The sequence below is a fragment of the Petaurus breviceps genome, unplaced genomic scaffold (assembly GCF_028583685.1).
Source record: "Petaurus breviceps papuanus isolate PSGF00001 unplaced genomic scaffold, PetGlider_PUasm1.0 76, whole genome shotgun sequence".
NCBI classification, from domain to species: domain Eukaryota; kingdom Metazoa; phylum Chordata; class Mammalia; order Diprotodontia; family Petauridae; genus Petaurus; species Petaurus breviceps.
The window spans coordinates 13,074,026-13,095,932 of record NW_027186473.1 but is presented as its reverse complement, the minus strand read 5'-3'; the positions used below and the strand labels follow the sequence as shown (position 1 = coordinate 13,095,932).

Here is a 21,907-nt window from a genome sequence, read left to right as displayed (position 1 = left end):
CCCTTCCCTCTTTTACAGTGTTCACTGTAAGAAGATTAAGAATAAGGTGGAAAGGGGCAGCAAGGGTGTTTAGTTACTCGAATACTGGAAAGCCTGGTTTTAGGGCATCCCCAAGGACAAGAATCTGAGTATAGCATTATGAGTAGGCTGTTATACATTATATTAACATGAACAAGAAAAGTAAGGCTTTAGATTTGTTTTCATTTTTACATAACACTTTCCTCACAAGTTTATTTTGTTTAACAATAAAGAAAATTATATATTTCAGAGACTGAAAAAAAGTTTTTGTTTCATTTTCTTGTTTAAAATTTAAAAAAGATAGAGTAGCCATTGTGTGTAAATTGGCCTTGGGGGAGGTTTTTGAAAAATAAATGATAACAATATAAAGGAAAGGAAAAACCACTCTTACCTTCCTGGGGATGGGGAGGGGGGGAGTGGGCTCTGAGCTGAGCCAAGCAGACATGAAGGTGTACTTATAAGGAAGACATCCCTCTCGCCTCTATTATTATTTCTGCCTTCAGTAATGAAATGTGTTACTAGAGTGAACCTGCCTGTTAATAGTGGTGATACAGCATTGGGTTTTGCCAAACTTGGCATTTTTTTCTTGGTATGTGCCAGGTTGAACAGTGCCAGTCTGATGTCATATTTCTTAACTTTACTGTGAAGAGCAGGACTGGACTCCCTATTTACTTATCCCAGGCAGTATCTGTTCCCATTTAATACTATACTTACTTCCTTGGTGATTCTACTTTAGTGGGGTTATTTTTATTTTCTGTATTCATTCCAAGTGCCAAATGAATTTACTTGTGAGTCTTTCCTTGGTGTTTTTTTTTTTTTTTTGGTCTGGCACCAGCTTAATCCTGTTCTGCTTGTACCTTTTGGGCTTCTGTCCCAGGATTCAGAGGTGTTAGAATATGCAGACGCCAAAAGGAAATGAAGTGTGTGACTCTTTCATTGTGGGCCCCCCTTTCCTCAATGTCAACCTGAAAGTCTCTGTTGAGAACTTGCTGAGAGGCCTACTGTCTCACTCAGACTTTGGGCTATCACCAATGCTGCAGAGAGTGTCATGATGAAGAGGTTTCAGTGGTTCATAGCCAGTGCCAGAGTCCTCATTAAGAAACTCTTCCTCTGACTCAGCCATATGGGGAACATTACATCTCCTGCCCGGAATATTCTAATGTTGTTTTAAAAACAGTGGATTTATAGAGACCGAACAGATTAAAAATAAATAAATAAATAAATACATGCTCAAAGGATTTTTTGAAGGAAAAAAACTTGCTTACTAAAAACTGGGTATGGAAGACATTTTTAAAAATCTACCTCAAATATGAGGACTCTAGAATGAGTTTCTCTTCCATAATATCTTTCCTTTTCTGATAACAAGAAAAAAAGTTAAAAACAGTTGACTTTCTAATTCTATTGAAAAAAATATTTGGCATTAAATATCTGGTTTCCTAGAGTACCTACAGGGGCTTCTTTTTCATATTAAAAAGTAATGAAATTTGAGAAGCAACAAGGCATAGTCCTATTATGCTGTAGAAGCTAAAGAATTGGTCTTGGAGTCAAGATAACTTGGGTTCAAATCCTGTATCCGACACATACTAATTGTGTGATTCTGCCCAAGTGATTTCTTAGCATTCTACATATCTCTCTAAGATGATAAGTTACAGAATAGGATATAGTAATTATAAAGACTATTCTTGATCCCAGAGAACAGGTGGTGTAACTCAGCTTACACCTGTTGGTGGAGAGGCAGGGGAAATGACATACAGTATCAGATGTGTTTTGTTGTTGTTCTGTCATTTCAGTCACATCTGACTCTTTGTGACCCCATTTGGGATTTTCTTGGCAAAGATAGTGGAGTGGTTTGCCACTTCTTTCTCCAGATCATTTTATAGATGAGTAAGTTAAGGCAAACAGGGTTATGTGACTTGCCCTGGGTCACACAGGTAGCAAATGTCTGAAGTCACATTTGAACTCAGGTCCTCCTGCCTCCAGGCCCAGCACTCTATCCACTGTGCCACCTAGATACTGTGTAGGTTGGTTTCACTTAATTTTTTCTTTGTTATAACAGAGCACTTAGTGGGGGAGGGAGTATATTTGGAAATGATGGTGATATAAAAACAAAAGGCACTAATGATAAAATGTATTTTTTAAAAATAATAAAATTATTCTTATGTTTCTTTTTGAGATTCCTAAGCAGCACATAGTAATAATATAATATTTAAGTGTATTCAAATAGGATTAATTTGATTTTTTATTTGAAAATATTTGATTGAAAGTAAATCATATTTCTTGACCTAATGATCATCACTAATTAGTTTAGTGATTAGATGATCAATTAGATGATTAATTAGTTTTTTTAAAGGCCTCATCACAAAATTGTAGACTGGCATTTTCCTGAGCTCCCCCTCCCCCTATTCTGCCCCCACATAATGTGCCAGAAAACTCCAATACTCTTCCTCATCCATTTCCCCTGTTCCTAATACTATTCTTTCTAAGTTTTATCAGGGTTTCAACAGATCTAAATTGATCCTGTTATTCTAATAACTAACTGGTATACTGTATAAGAGTTGAGGAAGCCCTAACTTTGTACTCTGTGATGCTGATGGTCCCACTTCAGAGACAAGCAATTTTTTAAAAATCAAGTGGATTTTGTCATGATGAAAATATAGCTTTGGTGAAAATCATTCCTCTGATCACAAAGTGGGTTTACAGTAGAACTTCTAATTATCCAAGTGTAATGAAAATCATTCACCTTGTCACTCATTTATTCATTCAATAACCATTGAATGCTGACCATAAATTATCAAGCAAAATTAATTTTAATTTAATGTAGAAAATGAATATATATCCTGTCATACTTAAGATGAAGAAATATTGTAAAAAAAAAAAAACCAACAAGAAGCAATTGAGTTTTATAATCTAAGGAGGTTGGCTTTCATTCAGCCAAAGTTCTATGTAGGAACTTAGAGAAAGAATAACAATAACTGACATCTGTTTAGTAATTTAAGGTTTGAATTACTTCACATATTTTGTCTCATTTGAGCTTCAGAGCTATTTTCAAGTGGGTACCTCAGGTATTATTAGAGGTACTGTCATACAATGTGATACTGTCAAAAAGATTTAGTATTTAGAGTAAGGGGACTTAGCCTCAAATTCCATCTTTGCCATTTACTATTTATGGGACCTAAAGCAAGTCACTTAACATTTCTGGGCTTCAGTTTCCTCATTTTTAAAATGAAGATGTTGGAATAGATGACTTCTCAGATCCTTCTATGGCTAAATCTATGATCCCCATTTTACAGATAAAGAAATTGACTCAGAGAATTTCAACTTCTTACTTGTCATACAGCTAGTAATTGTCAGAAGGAGGTTTTGAACATAGGTCTTCCTGACTCCAAATCCATCACCTAACCTATTGTTATACTGCCTCTAAGGAATTAGAATGAGATCTGGGAAAAATAATATCATTCCTGAAATCTTGGGAAGTTACGTAAGTGGTGAAAACTGTACGATCTTTTGGCCACTTAATCAACTGTCTCATCTTTCATAACCCATTTTAATCTAAGGTAATTTCCAGCTCTAAATCTCTGATATTATGAATCTTATTTTTCCTCATTTTCATCTCTTTCCCTTTGATGTTTGGATCAGAAAGTAGTCTCTTGTTAATCCATATTTTAATGAATGATACTTTTTTATACAATAATTGGGTAACAAGGTGGCACAGTGGATAGAATGCTAGGCTAGTGCTAGGAAGACTCATCTTGAGTTTAAGTCTGACTTCAGACACTTAGTACCGTGTGTCCCTGGACAAGTCACTTAACTCTGTTTGCCTCAGTTTCCTCAACTGTAAAATGGGTTGGAGAAGGAAATTGCAGACAACTCCAATATCTTTGCCAGGAAAATCCCAAATGGGATTACAAAAAGTTGGACACAATTGAAATAATCAACAATACAATAATAATTGCCTTTGAGGGAAGTTCATTTTTTCTGCAGTCAAATAGTTCTTATGTTTTCCAATACCCCATCTACCCTTCTTGAGACCCAGTCTCCTATCTAGGTGCCCAGCACCTAGCACTTTCTCCACATAAAATAACATTTATCACCTCCTTCTAAGTTTGGTTCAATTATTGCTTTTTCTAGAAAGCCTCATCTAAACTCAAGCCTATTTTTAGCTACCGCCAACTCAAATTATGCCTTGATTTTTGGTCACTCTAAGAACTAACTCCTGAAGTCAGTTTGCAATGAGTTCATTTGCATTCATTTGCCTGTTCCTTGGTGAGTATTAAGTTATATTGTGGGTGTATACACCCTGCTTTTTCTCTCTCTCTTTAATAAGTTCCTTTTTTCCATGTCCTATCCAAGCCTAGAATAAGGCTGTACACACTGTAGGTAATCACACAAAGGCTCACTAACTTTAGGATACAGGAAAATGAGAAATTTGTTCTTAGCTTTGTATTTTCAATTATATGCCTGGGACATAATTAATAAATGCTTATTGATTATTAAATAATTGATTTTTCTCATAAAGTATGCCATTCTAGAGTATTATTATAATCCTTTGAAAGTTTTCCCTCTTTCTTTTTGCAAAGTTTTAATCTGATAGGCTTGAGCTTCCTGATAGGGTTTGTAAGAACAAAAGAATTTTAAATCACCTTGAGGTAAAGACACTGGGAGAAAACTTAAAAGTGCTTTCTTCCATCTATAATTTGAGCTACAGCCAGTGTTTTAGGATTATAAGGAAAAGACAGATAACTCCCAGAGACTGAGAATTCTAGCATCTCCTTAGAGTAATATCCAATAGATCAAGTATTATTATCCCTACTTTATGGATGGAGAAACCGAAACTCAGAAAAGTTCAAGAGGCTTGCCTAAGGTCATACCAACAAGACTTAGAGCTGGGATTTGATTCCCAAACCACTCTGGACTCAAAGTCCTGTACAGTGTGCATTGTACACCAGTGCTTCTCTACATAAAATGTACAATACATTGCACCCACATTCAAGGATCTGACAGTTTAGTTGATAGACGACATAGATATAAATCACAATATATATAGACTGATAAAGATCTAGCTAATTAGCTAGCTAGAGATGGAGATAGTGAGGTCGATAAAGGTAGGTAAGTATAGATAGATATAGATATGAGTAAATTAAAAGTTAAATAGCAGTATGTAAATGCTAAGTGAGTGGCATCTTAGTAGTAGAACATATCGTATTTAGAATTCTAAGTTTTACAAATCTTGGGCACATTCTGGGAAAAAGCAATTCATCAGTGTTAAGAGGATGTGCTTATGACAGACTCCCTTGACTCCTTTTTAAAAAAAAAATCAATACCATGAGTATTGATGTTCAACTGATAACTAATGGAGTACCATTAGATTGCATCTATAAATGTCTTATTCTGTGTTCTGGAGGACTGTCAGTTATTTGGTATTGACTAGAACAGTTCCTTATGTATACATCACATTCCTGACAACAAACAATTAGATTTAAATGAATGCTATGATGGAGTATGTGAACCTTAGTGAAAGTCTTACCATTACCATTTAAGATGGACATGGTAAATATTTTGTAACACTGCTCCCCACACTTTTGCAAATACAGTGTACTCAATCAATTCAGAAAGGCAGAAAGGGAAAGAATGCTTTTGCAATTTTCAACAGCAGACTTCCAGGGATTTGGAGAGCAATGCTGAATTAGTAACTCAAAAATTCTTTTTAACTGGAAATTCTGAAACATACCAAAAATGTTTCCCATGATTTTGAAACAGAAATCATTATAAGTAATGACAATAGCTCACATTTATATGGCAATTTACAGTCTTTTCCTTGCAACAACTCTGTTAAGTAGGTAATTCAAATTATTTCCATTTCATAGATCAGGAAACTGAGGCTCAGAAAGATTAAGGGAGGTCACTAAGTAGTTATTAAATGCTTACTAAGTAGCAGGAACTGTGCTTTCTCAGGGACACATAACTAGTAAATGTCATACGGAGGATCCAAACTCAGATCTAGCTGCCGAACTAGTGTTCTTTCCACAACATTTTAATGGAAAAAAAAAGAAACAAAAATGAAATCTGCAGCAATTTATAAACTCAGCAAAAGGCGTATGTGCATGGAGAGGGATACAGGACTATCACATAGTAGGTCGACAGCTGGAAGGGACCTCAGAAGTCATCTGGTTCTGTCCCCTCATCCTATAGATAAGGACTGTATCCCAGAGAGGTAAAGTAATTAGCTAAAAATCCCAATTAGTACATGAAAGAGTACTTTGAACGAAGATTTTTTATTCAAAATCCAGACCTGCTGACTTCATACATATAGAGCAGAACTTTGTGAACATGTAAGACAAATTCTCAAAGAATCCAACATTTTATTATGTGTTTTAGAAGGATATTCAGAAAAGGTAAATGAAAAAAGAATACTTCTGTATAACTTACTTTTTTTCCCCTTGGCTCCTTGGGCCCCTTTATTCTCCCTATAGCTAAGAATAATAGCTAACATTTATACAGTGCCTACTATGTGTCAGATGTTATACAAATATTATCTTATTTGATCCTTACAACAACCCTGGGAGGTATTATTGTCCCCATTTTACAGATGAGAAACCTGAGGAAAACAGAAGATAAGTGACTTGCCCAGGGTCACACAATAAGTGCCCTAGGTCAGATTTGGACCTAGGTCTTCCTGACTTCAGGCCTGGTACTATCCATTGCACCTTCCAGTTGCCCAGCACCTAGCTAGAGTTGTTTGCTTTGTATCTTTATCAAAGTGATTAGAGCAGAGAGGAGTGATTGGTAAATTTTGATGCTCTCTAGCAAAATTTTCAATGAAGGAAAAAAGTTGTAACCCAAACTAAAAGTTGTGACTAATGGTTAACTGTGAAGTAAACAACCAGGGTTTAAATTATCTATATTTATTACTACCACATTACAGTGAGACATTGAAGACACATAGCTTAAATTCTGAAGTTTTAATTTCTAGTCATAAAGGTATTGTTTTATTTTTTAATGTTTTGCTGATGCCTCTTGTTTTTTTAAACATTCACTTCCCAGTACCATGTATTTCCCCAAAGAACTGTCCTATATAATAAATGTAACCATCCCTTTGGGATCACCTTCTAAACTTTTGCTGGTACTGGTAAAGTGAGTGGCTGCTGGTAATTTCAGAGTTCTAGGAGTAAGTTGGCTATTCTAACACTTACTTATAAGTACCCACTGATGTGTTTCCCCTAACAGTCAGCTAGAAGATTCAGTTAGTTCTTTAGCAAAAGCATTTTGCTCAAATATCATAAAGAGAGTAGTAGTTACAAAGCATTTTCTCCCCAAACCTGAGGCACATTTTCTCTTAAATCACACACAGTGTATCTTCGGGGTCAGGAGAGGATTGGAATGAATTTAAAGTGCATTGTTAGTGAGGCTCATGTGTAAGGGACAAAAGTGCCCAAGGTACCTTACAGCTGTGGAATGTCAGGGCCTCAATGTTTTTTTTTTTCCCCTCTGGAGTTCATTTTCTTTCTCATTAAGTTCACTGTAGGGCATGTTATACAGGAAGTATGGTGGCAACTTTGACAGAAGTGCGTAGTTTGGAAGAGGGGTGAAAAGAATGGAATGAGTATTGGACATGTTCTTTGAAATGTCTGAGATACCTGATCTGAAATATCCACTAGGCAGCTAAGCTGATAATAAGGGACTGAAGTTATATTGACCTATAAGTCATATGCCTAAGGATGATAATTAAATTCATGAAAGTTGATGAGATCACTTAGAGAGAAGATACAGGATAGAGCCCATCATCACACCTCTATTTCTTCTCTAACTGACCTCTTTGTTTTTCCTTTCCAGAACAGATACTTGGGTTCTCTCTGATTCTATCGTGTTCTAACCCTAAAGTCACCAATAGTTATTCCCTGGAGACTAATACTATTTATTAACTATTTTGAAGCTATCTATAAAACAGGAGAAAATAGAACATGCACACATATACATAAATATACATACATGCAATATTAATGGTTATATAATTATAGCCATGGCAAAAAAAATTCTACTGCAGTATATTTGAACACAAATGAATTCTTTCAATATTCAATTTATTAAAAAAAATGTTGTTGAGCATAACCTGCCGTTTGTAAAGAAGGCCATATTTTCACCTAACTAGTGAGACAACTTTGCATTTTTGTCTCTCAGAGATGTCTGCTTTCATCATTACCTTCTTTCAAAACAGCCATAGAGCTAAAGGAAGTTACAATTTTGAAAGCTCATATCATGTCTGAAAGCATCTGAAAGCATTTTGAGTGTCTTAAAATTTAATATTAGACCAAATGAAATAATTTCTTAGCAAATGCTTTGGGGAATGCTTTTGGGAAATGACAATAGAGTGAGTTTCATCAGATGTAAAATGAGGATGTTGGACTCTAAGGTCCTGTCTACTTCTAACATGGCCTGAATCTGTGAACCTAAAGATAGATTTTTTTATGCTGAGTTCCAAAGGAAAAACAAACCACAAAATATTGCACCTAAATGTATTTTTTGGAATGCTAGAAATGAATAAAAACCACATATGCCATAAAACAAATGTACAGTTTCTAATCATTTACTAAATAGTGTATGTTTTTAAAATATTTATAATCATAATTGACATTTATATACCTCTTAAGTTTACAAAGCATATTACATATAAATCTCATTTGAACCTCACAACAACCCTGTGAAGTAGTTAGTATGGGTACATTATACCCATTATATAGATGAGGAAACTGAATTTCAGAGTGCTTAAGTGACTTAACCATTGTCAGACAACTAGTGAGTTAGCATTAAGATTTGCATTTAGGGCTCTTTACTCCAAGTTCAGTGCCCTATCCAGGATAACTCTTCTTCCATGCTAGCTCTTCTCATAAAGCATCATCTGTGTACTTTGGGTAATGATTTTGGTAATTTATATTTGTGTCAACAAATAAAACTTAAAGCACCTGGAGAAAATAATATGTATATGTGTATGGGTGTGTATATTTGTGTATGTGTACTACACATAATATAGTAATGTTTTAGCAGAGAAAAAGAAAATGTCTACTTTTTTAAAAGGAAAAATAAATCCAATGAAAAATTTGATTGAAATAAATTTAACCGATTCTAATAAAAAATTTTTTTTTGCTTTTTGGAGGGGGGAAGACAGGGCAATTGGGGTTAAGTAACTTGCCCAAGGTCACATGGCTAGTAAGTACTAAGTGTCAGAGACTGGATTTGAACTCAGATCCTCATGACTCTAGGGCTGGTGCTATATTCACTGTACCACTTAGCCACCCCAATTTAACTGATTTTAAAGACATTAGGGACAAGTAGTTTTGCTGTGAGACTACCTATAAAAGCAGTTATTAGGTAGCCAGTTTCCTCAATGGTTAGAGGGCTAGGCCTGGAATCAAGAAAATCTAGAGTTTAAATCTAACCTCAGATACTAGCTGTGGGACCCTGGACAAGTGAATTAACCCCTATTTGCCATGAGTTCTTCAGCTGTAAAATGGGGATTATGATAATAGCACCTACCTACCCAGAGTTGTTATAGGGATAAAATGATATTTGTATAGTGCTTAGCCTAGTGCCTGGTGCTACAAAAATTCTAGCTATTATTATGTGTACTTCCTGATGTCCTTAACATTCCCCCCCCCCCCTGCCAAGATTTTTAATGCCTTTTGGAGGCTTATCAAAATTTCAAAGCAATTTTCATGACCTGGGAATCATTAGCTGAAGGTAATGTGATGGGAAATGAAAGGAGAAATGAAAGGTGGGTAGTGTATAGCCTCAGAAAGACACAGTAGAAGAAGATCTGAACTGGGGGTGGGATGGGGCGACATGTGGTATGCCCCATGACAGCCTGTAATCTGGGACAGGAAGGAAGTGAATGCAGTTCACCTGTCCTGACTCAGGCAGGAGTTATGGCTAGCATTTTCAGTTGAGGAAAGCAAGTCAGCAATGTCTTTTTTTACAATTATTTAAGCTAATCTTTGACATGAGAGGCTGACTGTGTGATAGGCCCAAAGAGCTAAAGAAGTGATGACTGACCTGAAGCACCCTATCTTAAGCTAAAAGATAAATTAGTACTTCCCAAAGGGAGAAGAGTAGTGTCTGGGGAGATGCAAAGGAGGGAGCGTCAGTAGATGACTCTCCCCTCAGATAAGTCTGTTTCTCTGCAGATGCATAGTGGAGTGAGGTAGCAAAAAAGTCTTTGCTTATGAAGGAGCTTTGGGAGAATCAGTAAAAATGTTCTAGCCTTTTACAAGAAAATAGCTTTCCCAATCACTTTTTCAACTCAAAGTGTGGGTTTTCTGGGGATTTGTCCCCTTTCCCAACAGGATGTGTTTAGAGGAGATTGTATTCATGTATTAGGCAGAAGTTCCAGAAAATGATTTCATTTCTCGGTTTCCCACTGTTATGTGTTAGCCAAAAGGAAAGATTTTATCATTGGATTTATGGTTTGTTCCTGATCTGTGGATAGAGTATTCTTTGGATGGAGACACAGGCTGCATATTTATTAGCTTCTACAATGAACCCAGGAAAGGTTGGATAATCCCCACCCACCCACCCCAACAAGTTGTATATACACAGGTTTGTTTAAAAAAAGAATAGAAGGTCATTTTCAAGGAGAGGACACATATAGCTGGAGGAGGTTGGGAAAGGTGACTTGTAGATGGTGGCACTTGAATTAAGTCTTGAAGAAAACTAAGGGTTCCAAAAAGCAAAAGTGGGGAGAAAGTAGTTTAAGGTGGGGAGACAATTAGTGTGAAGGCAGGGGTGGGGTGTAGGGATATGTAGTAACCTCTGTGAGAAACAGAAAACAAAACACTTTGACATATAACAGGTCTGGAAAAAATGATTGGAGTGAGGTTATGAAAGGCTTTAGATGTCAAATAGAGGAGTTTTTATTTGATTCTACAGGTAAGAGGGAGGCCTTGGAGTTTATTGAGTTAGGGGAGTGAAATGGTCAGACCCTTGCTTTAAAAGAAAATCTTTTTGGCAGATGTTTCGAGAAGAGTGATTTGAGGCAGAGACAAATTAGGAGGTTGTTGCAAGTTCGGTCCCAGACATGTAAACTGAGAGAACAGGACATATGGGAGAAGAAAAGAAATTACTTTAAAACTGGATACACACATATACGTAATGAAGGAGAACAAGAAGCTAAAAATGATTCTAAGGTTGTGAACCCAGGCAACTGGTAGGACGGTGGCTCTCAATATATAGTCCTCATTCTGAGCACTCGTGGATGAGGGGTGAGGGTGGGGTGCGGGGAGGGAAGATAAATTGCTTTCGACATGCTGCTACCAGTTCAAAATGCCAAATTGGCAATTGATAGCAGGAACTCAGAAGAAAGACTAGGGCTGGAGATAAACACAGTAGATGGATCTTCGAGCCGTTTGAAAAGAGATGGTAATTGAACTTAGGGAAATGGTCGAAGTCACCAAATGAAAGTGTGTAAGGAAAGAGGGTCTAGGAGTTTTGAGAAAGACATAGTTAGGTGGCGGGATGTGGAAGATGATTCAACCAAGAAAACCAAGATTGAGAAGCAAGGACTTTCCATTCTTTAGGATTCCAAGTCCTGAGACCTCCCATACCTTAAGTTCCTAATATATTCTCTCTCTCGAGTTTTTCCGGCGTTTCGGATGCGTTCATATTTTTCCAAATATTATTTGCTGACAATTAAGAAATCCATAAACCACGCCGTCAAGCTTCCCAAGCCGAGCTAGTTTGACCCAAGTTCCGGGATTCCCTGGTGCTCCAGCAGGCTCCCAGAGCGCTCCCTAGGGCTTTCTGCTGGACACAGCCCGCTGCGCGCTCCGCCACCAGCTACTGGCCGCGGGCGATGATCCCTGCTTTGCTGGGCTAGCGATGGGGTCTCGCAGGGTGGGCTGCTCAGGACTGGCTTTGTGCAGTTGCCTTCTTGAACCCCTCCGGCCCGAGCGAGGAGCGGTGGTTACCTCAGAAATGCGTGCTCTGAGGTTCCTGGCGTTCTCACCGGCAGTTGGTGCCAGGGCTCTGCTGGCTCGCTGGTTCGCCAGCGGGAATTTGACTATGTCGTTCTTTTCTTCCCTCGTCCCGTCTCTGGAATCTGAGTGGTCTCCACCATCTGACCTCTGGCTCCTCAGAGAACTTTCTTCAGACCCCAAGACCAGTACTCTAATTCTCTCATCTTCCCCCACTGAGGTCCTAGTGCCCGCCCCAGGGGCTGTGGACCGGTTCCGTAAGATGGTCAGGATCCTAGCGCACATCTGCGGTCTGACCCTGAGCTTGAAAAGGTAACAGCTCCGCACTCCTGCTTTACCAACACCAGGGCCTGGGCGAGGAGCTTCATCTTCTACAGAACCACAGAGGGACAGGAGAGGCTGCACCTTTCCTAGCCTCTCCACTCTTTCGGACTGAGCCCCAGGGGCACGAGGGTAATAGCTTTAGTGCGGCCCGCTGTTCCCAGTGCTGTTCTTCCACAGCTGATGTGTCCTGAGACCCGGCTAGACAAACAATAGGGACCCCCCCCCCCTTGGACAGGACAAAGGGTTGATGAGCCAATGCTTGGCTTGAAGTTAACCAATTAACCCTCCCCAATTAGCAACTCTTCTCGGATGGAGAGGGTATGCCTCTCTCTGGTCAATTTACCACTGTCACTGGCCACTGATCCTTCTCACTCTTGGCAGATGTGGAGCCTGGGCAATCAAATACTCGGAGAAAAAGCCCTCTCTTTTCACCCACCCCACCCACCCAACCTCCTTAAAACTGTGCTGGCTGTTTTTTGTTCTTTTAGCATGTCTAGAAATCTGTAGAATCAAAATGAAGAGTGCTGCACAATCCAAAATACATTAAGATTCTAACGACTGTTTCCTGTGTCCATTGTAACTTGCAGAGGTTTACCAGATTGCCTCAGCAAACAATCAGTGCCATAACAAATTCTTATTCCATATTGGTCACAGAACCGCGATCAAGATAGAAAAATATTCAAGGTCACTAATCTACAGGGGAAAGAAAAAGTGAGGGCCAAAAGAAATAAAAAGTACCATTATTATTATTTCATCTAGACTTGTGATTTTATCAGTGAGGTAACTACCTGGAATACCTGTAATTTATGAAGAGTTGTCTGAAATCATTGAGAGATTAAACAACTGACCCTCTTCACACAGCTAGTATGTACAATATTAGAAACAGGTCTTGTCACCAGGTGTTTTCTTCTCCAAAGCCACCCCTTTTTCTTTCCAGACTAGACCACACTACTTTTCTAACTTAATTCAGTTTTCATTTTTCTTGCCAAGCAAAATTTATGTGACTTATAAGAACAATAATAGCTAGCATTTATGTAGCACTTTGCAGACTTTACAAATGTTATCTCCAGTTTACAGATAAGAAAACCGACACATAGAATTAGTAAAGTGACTTGCCCAGGGTCACATTACTAGAAATGTCTGAATACAGATTTGAACTCAGAAAGACCATTCTACCCCTTAGTTACCTTATAATAAGAATAATAATGTAAACTGAAATTTCTATTGGCACTTTAATTTTACAAAGCACTTGGCATATATTATCATCTTTCACAACCCTATGAGGTAGGCACTGAAGGTATATTATTAGCCCTATTTTAGGAGAAAAATAGGACTGAGGAGATGGATTGAGTGACAATGTATTCTACACAGCTAGTAAGAGCCAGATGAACACTTTGTACCAGATTTCAGTTGACTCCAAGTCCAGGATTCTTTTTCACCATATCACAGAGGTGGGGGAAAAGAAAAGGAAAGAGAGGAAAGAAATAGCCAATCAATCTGAACCCATGTCTTCTCCACTCCAAGGCTATCCTATCCACTACTCCCTAGCTGCCTTTCTTTGGCCTTCAGAAAGCTTAAATGTACTTGGGAACATTTTTCTCTTGGTTTTGTGAAAAAATACACACATCTCCAAGGAGAAAGAATTTATCATGTACCCTCAACCTTCTGGTAATAAGTCTTTCAGTACACTTGAACTAGATTATCTTCTAGCACAATGTCTGCAACTTTTCCAGCCTGATAAAACCTGTCAAGTTTTTGCCATGTTTTGATAGTCTTGGAGAGCCCACCATCATTTCAACACCACAATGAAGACTTATAGTAGAACTTGAAAGAAAAAAATGAATTATGTTGAGTCCTTTAAATTCATATGAAAAATGTTCATTAAAAGAGACTGTCTTGTGAGGGAAAATGAAACATTAGTACTATACAGAATATAAAGAAATGCACTTATCTTGGGAGCCTCAGTCAAAGAAAGTATAAACTTTGTATGATCACCTAGGAATTCAGGATGGAAAATTTAGGCAAATCTCTTATTTGAATTTCTTAGGTAATTGGTTCTGTATAGCCCTCTTCAAGGACAATAAAACCAGTCTGCTGTACTATGTTTGAATAAGACTAAGACTATACAAACAGGAGTTGAATATGGAGTTTAGAAAGATTACAAAATACTGACCACGTAGAGTTGGCATAAAGGGAAAATTCTGGCAGGTTATATTATTGAGAAATTCTGAGATAGTTGGGTCAACAATCTAGATTCTGTAAAATGGAGGTAATAATCCACTACCTACCTCTTGAGTTGTTGGGAGGCAAGCTCTTCATAAATTTTAAGACATTACATAGATAACAGCTATTATTGCTACTAATTCTATTATGCCAATCAATATGAGATGAGTTGTTTTGCACATAGTAAGTTCTTAAGTAAATATTTGTTGATTGTTATAGCTGGATCTGAAAAGGGTCAGGACCACTAACACTACATTTATTTATTATTCTAAACCTAGAACCACAAAAAATTCAAATAAAAGTAAAAGAAACATCAAACATAAAACTTTCATTATTTTTAGTTTTAAAAAATGTATATTTTAATTTTAACAAGAGTAACAAATATCCTGTTTACTTTTATGTCTACACTTGAACTTCTTTGTATTTTCCTGTATCTCTTGGTCACTGGTACTGTTATTATTTCAGTAGTTATAGTCATGATATATGTATATTGCTCTGATTTTGATTTCATCACTTTGTATCACTTCATTTAAGTTTTCCTATAATTCTTGGTATTCTTCATGTTTGTAATTTCTTATGGCACAATACTCTTACATTATGTTTCTATGCCACAAATCAGCTATTTTCCAAGTGATAAATCCATTGACTTGCTTAAACTTTTTCACTATTACAAGTAATGCCTCTAGAAAATTTTATTTTTTTTTCCTTGTCATTAATGTGCTATAGTCCTACTTGTGAGCTCATTGGGTAGAAGGGTTTGAGCAGTTTTGTAACTTTTATTTTGATAATTGCCTTTTAGAATTATTTGACATAATGTTAGTAGGTGACCTCCAAGTTTGAATATAGGCTGGTACCTTTGTTCCTTTGTAGACAATTACACTCTTGCTTTCAGAAAACGCAAATTACCACAAAAAGTATTAGCTATTTCATGCTCTTGTCTCCTCCAAGAACAGACCCTCTTGAGAATGTAGACTTCTGAACAGAAAGAGTGACTAAGACTAGTTGTTAATATCCCACAAGGAAAGAAAATATAAAGAATTATTACTCTCTTGAGAGGAAGACTTCTCTTTCATGCTACTCATATGAATTTGCAGATAGGATATTGCTGCCTTTTTAAATATGGCATTAGATATTGCACATTGAATCAGTTTACTCTCATTCTGCCATCATTAATGTGCAAATGCCATCAAACTTGTGGTGGAAGATTTTAGTTGTGTCCTATAATGTATGAGCGAGAGACAGAGAGACAGAGAGAGAGAGACAGAGAGACAGGAGAGAGAGAGAGAGAGAGAGAGAGAGAGAGAGAATGGGTTATGTTAAATGTTTAAGTTTTATTTGAAGTGTTCAAACATAATTTTATTCCATTAAGATCAACTAAGCTTCTTTTTGGATTTTGTGCCCAATGAAGAATTGTATAACTATTGCCAATATCAGTTATTGTCTTTTTATGTCACTTGGTTTGATTTCCAAGAGTATAAAAATATATTTTTACATCTGAATATAATTTGCGAAACCTATTATAAGTTTTGATGCCATAAGATTAGTCAATAACTTTTATTAGGTTGGGCTACCATGTACAATTATGCTCATTCATTTTGTTCTTTGGTATGATAGCTTCTTGACTACATGGGATTTCAGTTTTGTAGTGGGGTATTTTATGTGTTTCCAGTAATTTGAAATTAGTACATCACATCTTACTAAGCTTCTTAAAACAGCTTTTTGCATGGAGATTTCTAAGTTTCTTGTCTGCTAATCTTTTACATAATCTTGTGAATAAGGGCACTATCTAATGAAACTCATGAGCAGGTTGGAGTGTGATTGTAAGAAATGCTGCATTTCTGGCTATGGCCAAGTTTGTGTGGCAGACCTGGTGAATTAGACTCATTGAATTGCAGAAAATTCATGGTGCATAAATCCAAATTGATTTCTTGGATGGTCAAACTGAGTGCTTTACCATGATCTATTTAGTCATATCAGCAGGACTTCTGTGCTGTTAATTGAACTGGAGCATAGCATCAGTGATACAGGGTGGTGTAGTTGATATAGCACTGTGTTGAGGATTAATGATGAAACTCTTCCTTATTTCAAAGAGAGGTAGTGGACTGTGAATTAAAAGGTTGCATACTGTCAGATATGTTCACTGTGTCAACTTATTTCACATATATGATTTTCTTTATCACCAGGGAGGATTCCATGGGGTGGGGGAAATATAGTGGGGAAGCAACTAGTAGTGGGAAAACATCGATAACACTCTAGAAAAAGAATCTGTTTAAAAGAAGATTCAGTCTTAAAACAGTCAGTAGACTGTTTCAGGTCCTGGTTTTGGCTACTTACTAGCTACACAGTCTTGGCAAGTCACGTTAAGTTCTCTGAGCCTCAATTTCCTCAAATGTAAAATAATTAACAATACTTTGTATACTGTATAGTTCTGAGGGGTACTTGAGATAATATAAAAGAAAACATTGTGTGAAGTTAAAAAAAATAAATTGTAATCTTAGTTTAATAATTTGGCTTCAATTCAAATTCAATATATTTTCTAGAAATACCTAAACATTTAAATGTGTTTGAAAACATATGACTAAGTGTAGGTTTTTACATTCTCTAGTTATATCTCTGTGTACCCCAGAGTTTATGAGGGTTTGAAAGGGTGGTAAACATGTGAGTGAAGAGAAGGGAATAGATGTAAGGGATGTTGCAGATGTAGAACTGACAAGACTTGGCAGCTGATTGGAAATGTTTAGATGCCAAAAGGACCTACAGTTTGAAATGTTCAATGGGCAGTTTGATGTAGGAGGGGAACTAGAGAAAGACTAGGATTGGCTAATGCAGATCTGTTTATCATACACATAGAGAAGATAATTATACTTATGATAATGGATAAGGTTACTGAAATAATGTAGAGAGAGATTACTACATATAGGTTGTAGGTTATGGATGATAATCCAACAACACAGATGAAAAAGGAGTGGTGAGGTTGGAAGAGAACCAGAAAAGAGCAGTGTCAAAAAAATGTAGAGGAGAGATTATCTAGAAGGAAAGTTTGGTCAACAGCATTAAAAGCTCCAGAGATTTCAAGAAGAATGAGAACTGAGAAGAGGCTATTACATCCGTCAATGAAAAGACCGTTGGAAATTCTGAAGAGAACAATTTCAATTGAGTGGTGAGGTTAGAAGCCAGGTTGCAGAAGGGCTGAAAAGTGAATACAAGAAGAGTTGGAAGTAGGCAGATTAAACAAAAACAGTTTTACTGTAAAGAGAGAGGAGAGATATAGGAAGATAGCTTGAGGGGATGGTAGTGTCAAGGATTTTTTTTCTTGAGATGGAGAGAGGTGTGCATGTTTCTAAGAAGCTGATAAGTCTCCAGAAGATAGTCACTCATCATCTGTAAATTTTACACATGGGTCCACACCATAAGTTAAGGTCCTTATAGGTAGATCTTCTGGCTCTTAAGTCAGGGACTATTTTATTTTTGTCTTGGTCTTAGACATCAGCACCTCACACAGAGCCTTACATATCTTGGATGTCCAGTGAATGTTTATTTATTTGAATTAAACTGGGTACCAGTGTTGCATGGACTGTACACTTGTTATCCCTTGATGTTACTATATGATACTATGTCCTTTTCTGGTCATCTCTTTGATGATAACTTTTATACCACTTATTTTGTATAGTTTTATGTTGGTAATGTGATACAACCTATTCATATCCACCACGAATCTCTCCTTTTCTCCTTGGAAAATCTAAATTTTTCTTCCTTAGGGTTTGTGATATCCTTTATTCAGAGTCATATAGCATCATTGACAATATGTTAGTGTTAGTAAGTTAGGGTTTTGTTTCAGGAAGAAGCTTGGGGATCATTAAATCCACTGTGCAATTTCCCACTTGCAGTCAATCTCATTCTCTTTGTTCCATTAAATTTGGGTCAGATTTGACCATATTAAGTATCTTTTCAAGATATCTATGTTTATCTATCTAAATTTGTCTATCATATCTAGCTAGCTAGTTTTCTATATACCTATCATCTACTTTTCTGTGTTTATCTATCTGTTTGTCTATCTATCTATCTATCTATCTATCTATCTATCTATCTATCTATCTATCTATCTATCTACTAATGAACCATCAACCTCTACAAGTCATCTATGCAACTACACATTATTGTCTGGATCATAAGCATTCTTTTTCCCCCTTCAAATCAAATGCTTTTTTAACTTCTGGCTTACATCATTCATTTCTGCCAGATTTTGAGTTACAAATTTTCTCCCCATTTTTCCCCTACCCACCACCCCAAAATAGCAATCCCACTGGATATCTCTTCCTCTAATCTGCTCTGTCTCATATCTTCTCCCATAGCCCCTTTGACTTTCCAGTAGGTCACGGTGGATCTCTATGCCCCAGTGGCTGTATATCTTATTTCCCAGTTACATGTAAAATAATATTAATAATAGTACATATATATATACATATATTAAACATTTGATTTTAAAACTTTGGATTCCAGATTCATTCCTTTTCCTTCCTTGTCACCCACCCTTACTGGGAAGATAAGCAATTCAATATAGGTTGTACATGTGTAGCTATGCAAAACATTTCCATAGTGGATATATTGTAAAAGACTGACTATATTTCCCTCCCTCCTATCCCATCTCCCACTTGTTCTATTCTCTACTTTGATCTTGTCCCTTTTCAAAAGTGGGTGCTTCCAGCTTCCCTCCCCCCCAGTCTGCCCTCCCTTCCATCAACCTCCTCTCATCCCTTTCCCCTCTACTCTCCTGTAGGGTGAGATACCCTAGTGTATGTCATTCCCTCCCTAAGCCAAATTCAATGAGAATAAGGTTGACCCATTCCCTTTTGCCTTCCTGTTCTTACCCTCCATTGTAACCATTTTCTGTTTCCTCTTCTATATGAGATAGTTTACCCCATTCTGTCTCTCCCCATCTCCTCTCATTATATTCCTCTCTCACCTCTTAATTTCACCTTTTAAGTATCATCCCTTCCCATTAAACTGGTCCTGTGCCCTCTATCCATGTATACCTGTACACATATATACACACATTCACATATGTATTCATACACCCATATACCCTCCTATATAGTCATATATATGTAGGTGTATACACACACACATTTCTATTCCCTTCAATTATTCTTATACTGAGAAGTTTCATAAGTTATAATTATTGTTTTTCCATGTGGGAATGTAAATAGTTCAACTTTGATAAGTTCCTTATGATTTCTTTTCCCTGTTTACCTTCTCAAGTTTCTCTTGCTTCTTGTATCTGAATGTCAAATTTTCTTTTCAACTCTGGTTTTTTCAGCAAGAATGCTTGAAAGTCCTCTATTCCACTGAATGACCATATTTCCCCCTGAAACACGATACTCAGTTTTGCTGGGTAGTGATTCTTGGTTTTAATCCCAGCTCCTTTGACCACTGGAATATCATATTCCAAGCCCTTTGATCCCTCAGTGTAGAAGCTGCCAGATCCTGTGTTATCCTGGTTGTGTTTCCACAATATTCAAATTGTTTCTTCCTGGCTGCTTGTAATATTTTCTCCTTGATCTGGGAATTCCAGAATCTGGCTATAATATTCCTAGGAGTTTTCTTTTTGGGATCTTTTTCAGGAGGTGATCAGTGGATTCTTTCAACCTCTATTTTGCCCTTTGGTTCTAAAACATCAGGGCAATTTTCCTTGAGAATTTCTTGGGGGATGATTTCTAGGTTCTTTTTTTGATCATGGATTTCAGGTAGCCCAATAGTTTTAAAATTCTCTCTCCTGTATCTATTTTCCAGGTTAGTGGTTTTCCCAGTGAGATATTTCACATTGCCTTATATTCTTTCATTTGTTTGGATCTGTTTAATAGTATCTCAATTTCTCATAAAGTCACTAACTTCCATTTGCTCCAATCTAATTCTGAAGGAATAATTCTCTTCAGTGAGCTTTTGAGATTCTTTTTCCATCTGGCAATTTCAGCTTTTTAAGGCATTCTATTCATTGCCTTTTTGAGCTCTTTTGCCATTTGAGCTAGTCTATTTTTTAAGGTGTTATTTTCCTCAGTCAGGTTATTGACCCTCATTTCATAATTTTCTTGCATTGTTCTCATTTCTCTTCCCAATTTTTCCTCCACTTCTCTTATTTGCTTTTCAAAATCCTTCTTAAAGTCCTCTATGGCCTGTAACCAGCTTGTATTTTTCTTTGAAGCTTTTGGTGCAAGAGTTCTGACTTCACTGTCTTCCTCCTGTTCCATGCTTTGCTCTTTTTTGTCCCCAAAATAGGAGTATAAAGTTGGGTTGCTCTGTTTGTTTTGCTTCCTTTGCCTGTTCATGTTGCCACTCAATTACTTGACTTTTGGGCTTTTTGCCACAGTAGGACTCTGCTACCAGACAGAGGAGCTTCGTCCCAAATGCTGGGTGTTCTCAGCTGCTGTAGGTATTAGTTGGGTGCCCTCTCTGAAGCCTCCACACACTCTGGCAAGCTGGTCACACACCCCAGGACCTCCACCCTAGACTGCAATCCAGATTCAAGCAGGTTAAATGAAGAGAGATTACCCCTCAGACTGGTTGCTTGGTCCCCCCTCAGTCTGCAGGCCAGGAGCTGAAGCAGCCATGTGTGGCTGCAGCTGCAGGGCCTTGGTGCCTCAGCAGCTTCTGGCCTGGGGGCAAAAGTTGATGCACTCCCAACTACTGGATCCCAAATTCCGCACTGCACTGACCTCTCACTTTGTCCTTAGCATCTATGTGTTGATAATTCTGGAAACCTCCACAGTTGCTGGTGATCTGAAGTCCCTCCAGCCTTTGGTTGGTCAGGCCCCCTCTGGGGCTAAAACCTCTGGCTCCCATGGGCCTGGGGTTGGCTCCCAGAGCACAGCGCTGGCTGCTTACTGCTGGACTGCCAGCCTGTCGTCAGTGGGAGGTTAGCTTCTCTGTGTCATTTTGTGGATTCTGTAGCTCCAAAGTTTCTTCAGTCACCTTTTACATGAATTGGGGAAGGTGGAAGCCAGAGCCCCATGGAAGTCCTGTTTCTACTCCACCATCTTGACTTGGCCCCACCCCCCTCACCCTGATCATAAGCATTCTTTATCCACTTGGTTTTTCCTATGTGAATAAGTCTGAATGCTTTTGAGTTATTATAGATCTCACTTAGGAAACTTTGTAACATTCCAGGGTTTGAAGCAAATACTGAGTTTTATGTTAACTTAGGGCAGATATTGTCAAGTTCTTCATATAATTTTTTCCCTTTATCTTTTGCAAAAGATATTGGTACATAAATGGTTTCTTTCTTTATAACGGTCCCTTGTCTATGTTTATTACGAGTATTGGAAGGTGAGATGAGTGATTCCCCATGGGGAAAAACGATTCTTCTTGCATAATGATATCAATTCCTT

General features: G+C 37.5%; 1 long non-coding RNA gene across 1 annotated transcript in view; it reads left to right on the top strand.

Moving 5' to 3' along the window:
* LOC138175023 (uncharacterized) overlaps window positions 1–21,907 on the top strand; it is a 71,447-nt gene that overhangs the window by 47,958 nt on the left and 1,582 nt on the right. The window lies entirely within an intron of this gene.